At 42.0% G+C, this 13,113-nt stretch overlaps 1 pseudogene; it reads left to right on the forward strand.

The window, feature by feature from the left end:
* Positions 1 to 575: 575 nt before the first annotated feature.
* LOC109893883 (60S acidic ribosomal protein P1 pseudogene) lies at positions 576 to 915 on the forward strand (annotated as a pseudogene).
* The last annotated feature ends 12,198 nt before the right edge of the window (positions 916 to 13,113 follow it).

The raw sequence follows: 13,113 nt of genomic DNA on the forward strand, positions 1-13,113 counted from the left end.
CAGGATTTCTCTCCTAAATAATTAGTTGGGATCCAGGATTGTGAGAGTAGCTGGCAGTGTGTGTGTGTGAGTGTGTGTCAGTGTGTGAGTGTTTGTGTGTGTTTCAATTAATCTGTTTGTGTGTGCCTGCATAAGTTTGTACCCACTGAGTGTGTGTGTGTGTGTGTGTGTGTGTGTGTGTGTGTGTGTGTGTGTGTGTGTGTGTGTGTGTGTGTGTGTGTGTGTGTGTGTGTGTGTGTGTGTGTGTGTGTGTGCGTGTGTGTGTGTGTGTGTGTATGTATAGGTGTGAAATTAGTAATGACCCAGGGGAGTGAGCCGTGGGGCCTCAGCTGCGGGGGGCAGAGTGACAGTCACATCTGGGACAGGTGCCTAGGCGCTGCGAACCATGTCAGTGTGTGTATGTGTGTGTGTGAAGCCCATGCACTGTGAATGGTGTCAGCTAGCTGAGACTACTGTAGCACTGCTACTGAGACTACTGTAGCACTGCTACTGAGCCCAACACAGGCAACACACACACAGAAGTGTAAGTGTAAGGATGGGTGTAAGGATGAGAAGTGGATTAAATTTAACTAAATTTAGGCATCCGACCCCAAAACTATTAAACCTACACAGAAAGATGGCATCTGTATCTGAGCTCGCTTGTATTTACTCTGCCCTCATCCTCCATGATGATAAAGCCACCGTCACAGAGGACAAGGCTGCCAATGTGACTATTGAGCCTTTCTGGCCCAGTCTGTTCTCCAAGGCTCTGGCCAGCGTGGACATTGGCAGCCTGATCTGCAACATAGTGGTGGAACTGCCCCGGCTGCTGTTGGAGGCGCCGCCCCTGCAGCAGACGCACCAGTCAAGGAGGAGAAGAAGGGAGAATCCGAGGAGGGTTCCAATGATGACATGGGCTTCGGTCTTTTCGACTAAACCAGTTTTTGTAACTAATAAAATCAAAGAAACAGAAATGGCAGCAACAAAAAAAAGGATGAGAAGTGGATGTTCATCATTGATTATAATGCCTGACCTGTGCCTATAATTTCATGTCTGTTACGTGGATTAAAGTCATGTTTATGTCTCTCCTGTATACTGCCTCTGTCTGGTCTTATCTTTCATATGTTGACATTCTACTCCCTGAACCCTCTAAATGGCATGTTACAGAAGTTAGCATTCACCCCATTATTTTCTTTATTCGTATTTGTTTGCTCAAATTGGCCAATCTTCCATCCCGACACACACTGACCAGACCACTGGCAATGTGTTTCACCCACTTGGGTAATAAACTTTAATAATGTAAGAGCCCGGACTTGGTAAATATGATTTGGAGATTGGATGATAATGGCTCCCTCTCTGTAGATAGTAGAATACATTTTGCATCCAATGAATCAAAGTTCAGCAAACTCAGTTTAAGATTTACAATGTAATGGGTACTGTTAGTGGAAGCTGGTGGGAGGAACTAGAATGGATAAAATTCTAGTATCAAACACATTCCAGCCATTACAATGAGCCCGTCCTCCTATAGCTCCTCCCACCAGTCTCCACTGGTGCCAATATGGTGGATAGTTAGTGGAACTTTGTCAATCTTGTTGCCCTGGTAGATCTCTCTTGTAAAATCGGTCTTCTGACTTCAAAGGGACTTCCTGGTTAAATAAAGTATTCAATTACCATTTGGGTGTGTTTGTCACCCCCTGCTGGTGGTTTTCTATAAGCAGTTTCTTCCTTTTGTGACCTTGACCTTACCTGTCACATGACCTCAGTAAACAGGAAATGTATTTCTCTAATGAGGGATGATGTTTGATTCTGCATACAGTCATGACCAAGCATTCATCTGGAGACAGGGTTGGTCGGTGTGATCTAGCTAGCAAAAAGACGGCGAGGTTGTTGTAGGCACATTATTGGGGACATTAGCAGGACTCCTGAAAGGGAAAATGGAGTCCCTAGAGAAAGCAAGTACAAGGTGAGTGTCAGGGATGGAGTGACAGTATTATCATAAGGAGATGTGTACTTGGAAAACGGAGGAGGAAGGGAGGGAAAAAGAGAGGGAGAAGAGGTCTAAGAGAGTGAGGGAAGAAGGTGAGCTTGAGTCAGATAAAAATGGTGGAAAAAAGGGAGATGGTTTGTCAAAGAAGAATGGTAGAAAGTGTAAGCAGAGGGAACTGAAGACAGGAGAAATGGAAGTAAATAAGGGTGAAGTATCAGAGGTGGTAGGAGCGGTTAAGTTATCGGAGACCAAGGTATGCACCGAGGATCAGGATGAAGAAGAGTGTGACAGTAGGAGTGAAGTTTAAGGAAAAAGTGGACTCTTGCCTTTTGGCTGATCCATTTGTGGTTTCACAGTGTGTGAAGAAATCAGTTGGGTCATGTGGAATCGGTGAGGGTAACCAGAAGTGGTCTAGTGATAATTGTTTGTGTTTCTGTTGGTCAGAGGAAAAATGCAGTCGACGTAAAAACGAATGGGGGCAAGAAAAGTGAATTGTTTCGTTCTCAAGAAAAGGGCACCAATGAAAGGAGTGATAACTGGGGTAGCAGTAGATATAAATGTTGACCAGCTGTGGGGGAAAAGATTCCCGGTGTATGTGATGCTCGTCGTTTGATGTGACACAGACAGGGTGGCGAGAGTGGGGAAACAGAAAAGTCATTGTCTGTTCATTTGAGTTTTGAAGTTGTCTTTGCTTGACAAAGTGAAGTTAGGATATATAAGTTATCCTGTACGAGCGTATGTGCCGAAAACACAGAGGTGTTACAGGTGTCAAGTTTATGGGCAGTGTGAAGGAGGGAGGGTCCAAGGTGTGAGAAATGTGCAGAAGGGCATGAGACAAAGGAATGTGTAGTATTGGGGAAAGTAATGGAATGTGTTAATTGTAGGGGTGCCCATGGAGCTGGGGATCAGAAATGTCCCGTGTGAGAGAGGCAGGTTGTGCTTTTCAGGGTTAGAGTAGCGGAGAAGTCGTCATATGCTGAGGCAGTGAAGAAAGTAGACGAAGATGGGTAAAGGGGGAGGAGTGGTGAGAGTAGTAGTGATTTACCAGTACAGGGGGATAGGCCAAAAAGAGAAATAAGGTTCAACAAGATTGGATTTTTCGCATTTATAGCAACGATTATCAATTGTACTGTAGGGGTGGAATGGAAGTCTTTAGAAAATTGAGGTTGTGGTGGCAGCTGCAAAGAGGTATTTGGGTGTGCGAGACTTGACAGCAGAAGAGTTACAGGATGTGTTAAGTGGTGATGTCCCATCCTTTCAGGGTGATGGCATGAGGTAGGAATAAATACATTTAATTAGCAGAGTAGGGTGGTGTTCATTTTATATACAGTAATTTTGAAATGAGTGAGTATAGTGTTCGATGTCAGGGTATTTATTTAGTACGTTTTTCTTTTTCATGTAATGTATAAGGGAGTTGTACTCCAGTCTAGTAGGTGGCGGTAATGCAACAAATTGGATGCCAACCGCCGTTAAACCTCATAGAAGAAGATTCTGCATACAGTACCTTTATAATCTCCATCAATCTGCAAGCTTCTTATGCCTTTGATAGCATTGTTGGTATCTAATATTATTTTACTTACCTCATGCTGTGGGTGGTTATTTTAGTGCATTTTGATACAAAACGTGATAACTTTGTAAAGATTAATGTCAGGATGAAACATGCTAGCTAGCTATGGCACCAAACACCACGCTAGCTTTGTATAAATAATGAATTGGATACTTAATCTGATTCATTGGCTATCTAGCTGTAACTCTGTTAGATCTTTACTAGACTCTTTCATGTTTCTCAGAACAAGCCTTTATATTGTTTTAAGGCAATTTGAGCGATTTAAAAACATGAGAACAAATGGATATCCTGCCTCCAGAGTCTCGATGAGGGCGAGGTGTTACGCTGCCTGTGGAATTATACTCAGCTACCCTATGTATAAGAAAGACAGAACAGGTACAGTATGTTTGGTAACAATATGGTGGACAGTTAGTGGAAGTCTCTTGTCGCTCATAAAGCTGAAGGGTCGATTACAATGAACAGGCAAAACTTATGCTCCTGCAGGTTAATGCTGAGTTTCTTAAAACGCTACTGATCAAAATATCAGGAGTATTGGAAACCGTAAGGCTACTGAATAAAAAAAATACTTAGAGTATAACAATATAGAAGTAGTAGGCCTATATTTTGTTCAAATGTTTCACCTGAAATGGGAAATTAATGTGCAACTTTTTTATTTACATTTGATTTTTTACCCCCTTTTCTCCCCAATTTCGTGGTATCCAATCCGTGGTATCCAATTGTTAGTAATTACTACATTACTACAACTCCCGTGCGGGTTCGGGAGAGATGAAGGTCGAAAGCCATGCGTCCTCCGAAACACAACCCAACCAAGCCGCACTGCTTCTTAACACAGCGCGCCTCCAACCAGGAAGCCAGCCGCACCAATGTGTCAGAGGAAACACCGTGCACCTGGCTACCTTAATTAGCGCGCACTGCACCAGGCCCGCCACAGGAGTCGCTGGTGCGCAATGAGACAAGGATATCCCTACCGGCCAAACCCTCCCTAACCTGGACGACGCTAGGCCAATTGTGCATCACCCCACAGACCTCCCGGTCGCGGCCAGCTGCGACAAGAGCCTGGGCGCGAACCCAGTCTCTGATGGCACAGCTAGTGCTGCGATGCAGTGCCCTAGACCACTGCCCCTCCCGGGTGGCGCAGTAGTCTAGGGCACTGCATCGCAGCGCTAGCTGTGCCATCAGAGACTCTGATAATTTAATTAACTTTATTAGACTACATTTTCATTTGACAAAAAAAATCTAGATTATATAAGCCTAACTCATCACGAATAACTTGATTTATTAGCCTACACATTTAAAATATGGACAGTCCAGGGATATTGTCCCCTGATCATAATTTAAAGGTTTATAGTTTATCTACTTCCCCAGAGTCAGATGAACATTTTTATGTCTCTGTGTCCAGTATGAAGGAAGTTAGAGGTAGTTTCGGGGGCCAAAGTGAACTAGCGTTAGTGTAATGACTGGAAGTCTATAGGTATCTACCAGCATGCATTCTAGCAGATACCCATGTATTTCCATTCATTGCGCTTATGCTATTTAGCAATTGCTCTAGTGTTAGTTAGCAATGAATGAATGAACAAATGAATAATAAGAATAGGCTACACCAACAGTAGTTTTCCATTCATACAAGGTGTTGTGTGAATTGCAACAATAGATTTTCCATGAGAAACGAGGAAATACTTTACTTCAGTTGTACGGAATGATTGTCAAATACAAAATCACCCTTAGTCTACCAAAAAAGCAGGATAAATTGGCTCAGATGATAATGCCTACCAGATTGCGAAGTATTCTTGAAAAATGTTGGCAGCAATCAGGATTTAATGGTAACATTGACATCTTCTTTAAGGAGTGGCAAATCAGTGGGTCAGCTGTACGGGTGATTTTACTGCATATTGATGGTTTAATGAGATATAATCTTGTGTTAGTACGCTGGCTAATGTTCGTTGCAATAGGCCTGAAGAGATTATCTGGAGGGCAAAAACAGAAGTATACTGTACATTTTAATGAGAGAATGTACATTCTATGTGTTGAATTCAGTTGAAAACACGCACTGTAACATGTGCAGTAATTGAGACAGAACTGATTACTTCCACGGAGGGAGGATATCACCTCTGAAATTCTCAAATTAAGTAAAGAAAAAAAAAACTCTCAGTTTGTGATTTGATAAGAGCTCTGAGAAAATGTACAAACAATTATCAGTCTAACGAGGCAGAGCTTGTCTCTGGAGCCGCACATTAGCATAATTAGTCTTGGATGTAGGAACATGGCTTCCTTCTCTGCACTTTAGAGAAAAGAGACAAACAGTAAACCTTGAAGATCTTTGGGAATGATTACTGCATGGATGAAGCAATGTCTTCAACGTGGCTGTGAATACTAATGCTGTAGATGGCATTACATATGACCATATTCAATGCAATACCAACTCTGATGAGAGGGCTTGGGTTAGGGCTAGTGTTGTGGTATCACACATGGTTGGTTGTTCAAAGATTAAGTGTTTAATGACATTCAACTTTACTGTTGAGTGAAGTTCAGATTTGATCTTCTCAGAGCAGAAGTAGGCTCTCATGAAGACAGACAATGAATAGACAGTTGGTCCTCTAACTCTCTCTCTCTCTTCCTCTCCCTCTGTCAATTCAATTTAAGGGACATTTATTAGCATGGGAACCATATGTTTACATTGCCAAAGCAAGTGAAATAGAAAATAAACAAAAGAGAAATAAACGTTCTCAATATCAAGGCTATGTTCCTTGAGTCTGAACATAGTCAAAGATTTCCTTAATTTTGGGTCAGTCACAGTGGTCAGGTATTCTGCATGAGTCTCAATTTGGTGTTTGTCCCATTTTGTGAATTCTTGGTTGGTGAGCGGACCCCAGACCTCACAACCATAAAGAGTAATGGGTTTTATAAATGATTCAAGTATTTTTAGCCAGATCCTAATTGGTATGTCAAATTCTATGTTCCTTAGAAGGCCCTTCTTGCCTTGTCTCTCAGATCGTTCACAGCTTTGTGGAAGTTACCTGTGGCGCTGATGTTTAGGTCAAGGTATGTACAGTTTTTTGTGTACTCTAGGGCAATTGTGTCCAAATTTGTTTTGGAACACCATTATTTTTTATCTTACTGAGATTTACTGTCAGGGCCTAGGTCTGACAGAATCTGTGCAGACGATCTAGGTGCTGCTGTAGCCCCTCCTTAGTTGGGGACAGAAGCACCAGATCATCAGCAAACAGTAGACATTTGACTTCAGATTCTAGTAGGGTGAGGCCAGGTGCTGCAGACTGTTCTAGTGCCCTTGCAAATTCGTTGATATATATGTTGAAGTGGGGCTTAAACTTCATCCCTGTCTCACCCCCCAGACCTATGGAAAAATAAATTGACACATTTAACCATACACTTGTTGTTTGTGTACATGGATTTTAAATGTCATATGTTTTCCCCCCAACATCACTTTCCATACATTTTTATAGCAGACCCTCGTACCAAATTGAGTATAATATTTTTTTAAATTAACAAAGCATGAGAAGACTTTGCCTTTGTTTTGATGTGTTTGTTTGTCAATTAGAGTGTGCAGCATGAATACGTGGTCTGTTGTACGGTAATTTGGTAAAAAGCCAATTTGACATTTGCTCAGTACATTGTTTTCGTTGAGGAAATGTATATGTCTGCTGTTAATGATAATGCAGAGGATTTTCCCAAGATTGCTGTTGACGCATATCCCCCGGTAGTTATTGCGGTCAAAATTGTTTCCATTTTTGTGGATTGGGGTGATCAGCCCTTGGTTCCAAATATTGGGGAAGATGCCAGAGTTGAGGATTAAGTTAAAGAGTTTAAGTTTAGCCAATTGGAATTTGTGGTCTGTATATTTGATCATTTCATTTAGGATACCATCAACTCCACAGGCCTTTTTGGGTTGGAGTGTTTGTATTTTCTCCTGTAGATCATTCAATGTCATTTGAGAATCCCGTGGGTTCTGGTAGTCTTTAATATATGATTCTAAGATTTGTGTTTTATCATGTATATGTTTTTGCTGTTCTTTGTTCTTTGTTATAGAGTCAAAAAGATTGAAGAAGTGGTTTATCCATACATCTCCATTTTGGATAGATAACTCTTTATGTCGTTATATGTTTAGAGTTTTACAATTTTCCCAGAAGTGGTTAGATTCTATGGATTATTCAATTACATTGAGCTGATTTCTGACATGCTGTTCCTTCTTTTTCCGATGTGTATTTCTGTATTGTTTTAGTGATTCACTGAAGGCGTAGGCTCAGGTTTTCTGGGTCTCTGTGTTTTTGGTTGGATAGGCTTCTCAATTTCTTTCTTCGGTTTTTGCATTCTTCATCAAACCATTTGTCATTGTTGTTAATTTTCTTAGGTTGTCTGCTTGAAATTTTTAGATTTGATAAGGAAGCTGAGTGCCACGCCCTGACCTTAGAGAGCCTTCTTATGTCTCTATTTGTTTGGTCAGGGTGTGATTTGGGTGGGCATTCTATTTCTTTGTTTCTGGCCGAGTGTGGTTCCCAATCAGAGGCAGCGTTCTATCGTTGTCTCTGATTGGGGATCATACTTAGGCAGGCCTTTTTTTCCCACCTGTGATTGTGGGTGGTTGTCTATGTGTAGTGGCCTGCGAGCTCTACGTAGCTTTACATTCGTTTGTTATTTCTTGTTTTGTTGGCGACGTTCTAATTAAAAGTATAGTGTACGCTCACCACGCTGCGCCTTGGTCCACTTCTTCCGACGAGCGTGACACCGAGAGGTCAAATATACTGTTTAGGTTTTCTACTGCTAAGTTTACACCTTCACTATTACACTGAAACCTTTTGTCCAGGAAATTGTCTAGAAAGAATTGAACTAATTGTTGCCTAATAGTTTTTTTGGCTATTTTCCTTCTCTCTCTCACCATCTCTCACCTACTTTTATCAATGACCTTGTTTCCAAATTAATGAGGAATATCAAAGCAGGTCTTACGGTCTGAACATTCCAGATTGAGGTTGTTGCACTGTCAAGAGTAATCAGCCACACAGAAAAATACTCAAGTGAGACATTGATCTAAAAATGACCCAAGCTCACATTATAAAGAATTATCCAACAACGTTCTCACATCATAGTGTGGAAGAACGATTCATTCATTGAGGATATATTTTCCAGTTATTTTACAACATTTCCCAAAAGTGTTTTTGGTTGAGATGAAACGTCAGTGCTGTACAGTAGCTCAAACCTGAGACTCTTTGGTCCCTGGTCATAATCTACAGGCCTGGAGGTCCAGTCTCTCTCCAGACGTTCATGTGTGAAATATACTTGCTTCATTGAAGCTTATCCACTTTTAACCAAGTCCCAGTTGAAAGATCTGAATCTCTATGAGAGGGGAAAAAGAGGACTCCAGCTTTCCTCCTCTCTCATTTCCTTCTCTCATCTTTCCTCTCTCCATTCACTTCTCACTTTTATACATTGGGAATTCTAACTAATGCTTCTCATTTGAAATGTTTCCTCAAAGCAAAGCACACACCTTCTGAACTTCAGCGGACAGTTTTGTGTGTGTGTGTGTGGGGGGTGGGGGGGGGGTGTACGGTCCATCTTTCCTCCCTCCCTCATTCCCTCACACTTCACTGATCACACACTTCACCGATCCTCTAGGCTCACTTTCCACGAATAACAAACTACCTCCTTCAAATCATATATATATATATATATATCCTAACACCCACACCCACACACACACACACACACACACACACACACACACACACACACACACACACACACACACACACACACACACACACACACACACACACGGGCACACACACACACACACACACACACACACACACACACACACACACACACACACACACACACACACGGGCACACACACACACACACACACACACACGGGCACACACACACACACACGGACACACACACACACGGGCACACACACACACACACACACACACACGGGCACACACACACACACGGGCACACACACACACACACACACACACACACACACACACACACACACACGGGCACACACACACACACACACACGGGCACACACACACACACACACACACACACACGGGCACACACACACACACACGGGCACACACACACACATGGGCACACATACATGGTGCTCCAGTATTAACCACTATAGAGTGCCTTTGGAAAGTATTCAGACTATTTCCACATTTTGTTAAATTACTGCCTTATTCTAAAATGGATTAAAAAAATAATAATCCTGAGCAATCTACATACAATACTCTATAACGACAAAGCGAAAACAGTTTTTTTGATACTATTACACATTTACAAAACACAACCCAGATACTTTATTTACATAAGTATTCAGACCTTTTGCTATGAGACTCGAAATTGAGCTCAGGTGAAATTCTGTTTCCATTGATCATCCTTGAGATGTTTCTACAACTTGATTGGAGTCCATCTGTGGTGAATTCAATTGATTGGACATGATTTACAAAGGTACACACCTGTCTATATAAGATCCCACAGTTGAAAGTGCATGTCAGAGCAAAAACAAAGCCATGAGGTCAAAGGAATTGTCTGTAGAGCTCCGAGACAGGAGCTTTTGTCGATGCACAGATTTGGGGAAGGGTACCAAAAGAATTCTGTAGCATTTAAGGTCCCCAAAAACACAGTGGCCTCCGTCAGTCTTAAATGGAAGAAGTTGGAAACGACCAAGACTCTTCCTAGAGCTGGCCAAACTGAGCAATTGGGGGAGAAGGGCCTTGGTCAGGGAGGTGACCAAGAACCTGATGGTCACTCTAACAGAGCTCTAGAGGTTCTCTGTGGGGATGGGAGAACCTTCCAGAAGGACAACCTTCTCTGCAGCAATCCACCAATCAGGCCTTTATGGTAGAGTGGCCAAATGGAAGCCACTCCTCAGTAAAAGACACATGACAGCCCACTTGGAGTTTGACAAAAGGCACCTAAAGACTCTGACTATGAGTATCAAGATTCTTTGGTCTGATGAAACCAAGACTGAACTTTTTGGCCTGTGTCACATCTGGAGGAAGCCTGGCACTATCCCTACGGTGAAGCAATGGTGGTGGCAGCATCATGTTGTGGGGATGTTTTCAGTGGCAGGGACTGGGAGACTAGTCAGGATTAAGGGAAAGATGAACGGAACAAAATACAGAGAGATCCTTGATGAAAACCTACTCCAGCGTGCTCATGACCTCAGACTGCGGCAAAGGTTCACCTTCCAACAGGACAACGACCATAAGAATACAGGCAAGACAACGCAGGAGTGGCTTTGGGACAAGTCTCTCAATGTCCTTTAGTGGCCCAGCCAGAGCCCGGACTTGAACCTGATCGAACATTATTATTAACATTTTTTTTTAACCTTTATTTAACTAGGCAAGTCAGTTAAGAACAGATTCTTCTTTACAATAACGGCCTACCCTGGCCAAACCCGGACGGACGATGCTGGGCCAATTGTGCACCGCCCTATGGGACTCGCAATCATGGCCGGTTGTGATACAGCCTGGAATCAAACCAGGATCTGTAGTAACGCCTCTGGCACTGAGACGCAGTGCCTTAGACCACTGTGCCTCTCGGGAGCCCCTAATCTATGGAGAGACCTGAACATTTTCAAAAACCTGCTTTTGCTTTGTCATTATCTGGTATTGTGTGTCGATTACTGAGGATTTTTTTTGTTTAATCAATTATAAAATAAGGCTGTAATGTAACATACTTTCCGAATGCACTGTAAGTCCATCTGAATTCAGTGATTATACATTAATAACGTCTTGCTGTGCCGTGGTTGAAAATTTGGATTCATCAGGCAGACTCAACCCAGCAGAAATTAAGATGCCCTTCATCTTACAGGAGGACATAAAAACATTACGCCTGAACCCGAACTGCCATGGTGTGTGAATTAAGGTACTCTGGATGCATTTCAAATGGTGCCCTATTCCCTATACACTACACTGCTTTTTGGCCCACTCTATGAGCCCATATCAAAAGTAGTGCACTTCATAGGGAATAGGGTGCCATTTGGGCCAGGACTTCTCCTCTCTCTGCAGAGCAGGGTAGGCAGGCTTAACAGAGCATTAGAAAGTCATTATTACAGCTGCGTATGATTGATCCTCATAGAGAGACCTGGCGGTACAACTTAACAATTAACCCAGCAGCTATTAAACACTGGCGCTAGCTACGGCAGAGCAGACTATAAATCACTCTGTTTTACACCTCTGGGTTTCAGATAAGAGAGGACTTTATTACTGTAGCATATTGAATCAATAAAAAATTAAGAAAGAAAAAAAAAGTTTGCTTCTAGTCCAGATGGTTGGGCTGTGGTTGTGTTTTATTGATCTACTGTACTTTGGGTTGTTCTTGCTGACACATGGATTGCGTCCAAAATGGCACCCTATACCCTTTGTAGTGCACTACTTTTGACCAGGGCTCTGGTCACAAGTGCACTATATGGGGAATATGGTGCCATTTGGGATGCAAACAAGGATGTGTTTTGCATGTATTCTTGCATCCAAGTAGACACTTTAGCAAATATGTTTTTTACAGACGTTGTTAAATAAACAGTTAAGTAATTCTTGCTCCCTTGATGTCATTCTGACAGTGGTGGTTGAACATCCTACTTTCAAGTGATGAGCAATAAGCAACCATATTTAGTTAAGTATCTCTTTTATTTTACAGTATTTGGGGTGAGGAAAGCAAATGTAAACAGTAAGGCCATCTTTGTTTGCTTTAAGCTTTGGCTTGAGAAAAGGGTTTGCATTGGCTTTACTCTGAAACCTAACCTAACTAACTGTACAAATGGGGATTTGGTTAAACGCTTTTATGGACTCAATTACATCCCAATGCTGCCTATGAGAGAGCACCACATTAATTCAAAATCACATTACATTTCTGACAATACCATCAACTGGATATGTGGTGGAAAAATAAGAAAGCCATATTCGTATTACTGGTCAGTTTCTGTTATATCGATATGGCTTTGTAGGATCAGTTTATCACTGTAGGTAGGTTGATACTGCAGGTTGATACTGCTCACTTACACTGTATTATGCTGTATATATCTTGGTATAAACACTTTAGCACGAAGATTCCACTGCAACAGGAATAAAACACGTGAAATACATGCTTTCAAAAAGACTGTGTGCATAAAACAATTTCAGCATATATCTTGGTATTATCGCTTCAGCATGAAGATTCCATTGTAACAGGAATACAACTCCTGTGAAATACATTGCCAAAGTTTGGTACTGTAAGGATGCATTATGGTAACTAAGGACCACCACTTTGTCCGTCACATATTAAAGAGTTCACTTCATCACGAGTCTCCCTTCATTCTTAGATTCTATGACTTTTTCTAGGCTTCCAATTCCACTCATTACACACACTGATGAAAAAGGAATTTCTGATTTGTCACTCATTCTAAAACAGAGGATGAGGCTGAAGGGGGGAATGGGTACAATGAATGAACTTGGTTGACTCCCCTCTCCTCTCCTCTGAATGGTACCTATAGGGCTGACAGAACCACTCTGCGCACCACTGTGCAGAATCACAAATAATTGCCTCTCTGCTCTTCGTATTAAAGAGGCCA

The sequence above is a fragment of the Oncorhynchus kisutch genome, linkage group LG7 (assembly GCF_002021735.2).
Source record: "Oncorhynchus kisutch isolate 150728-3 linkage group LG7, Okis_V2, whole genome shotgun sequence".
NCBI classification, from domain to species: Eukaryota; Metazoa; Chordata; class Actinopteri; order Salmoniformes; family Salmonidae; genus Oncorhynchus; species Oncorhynchus kisutch.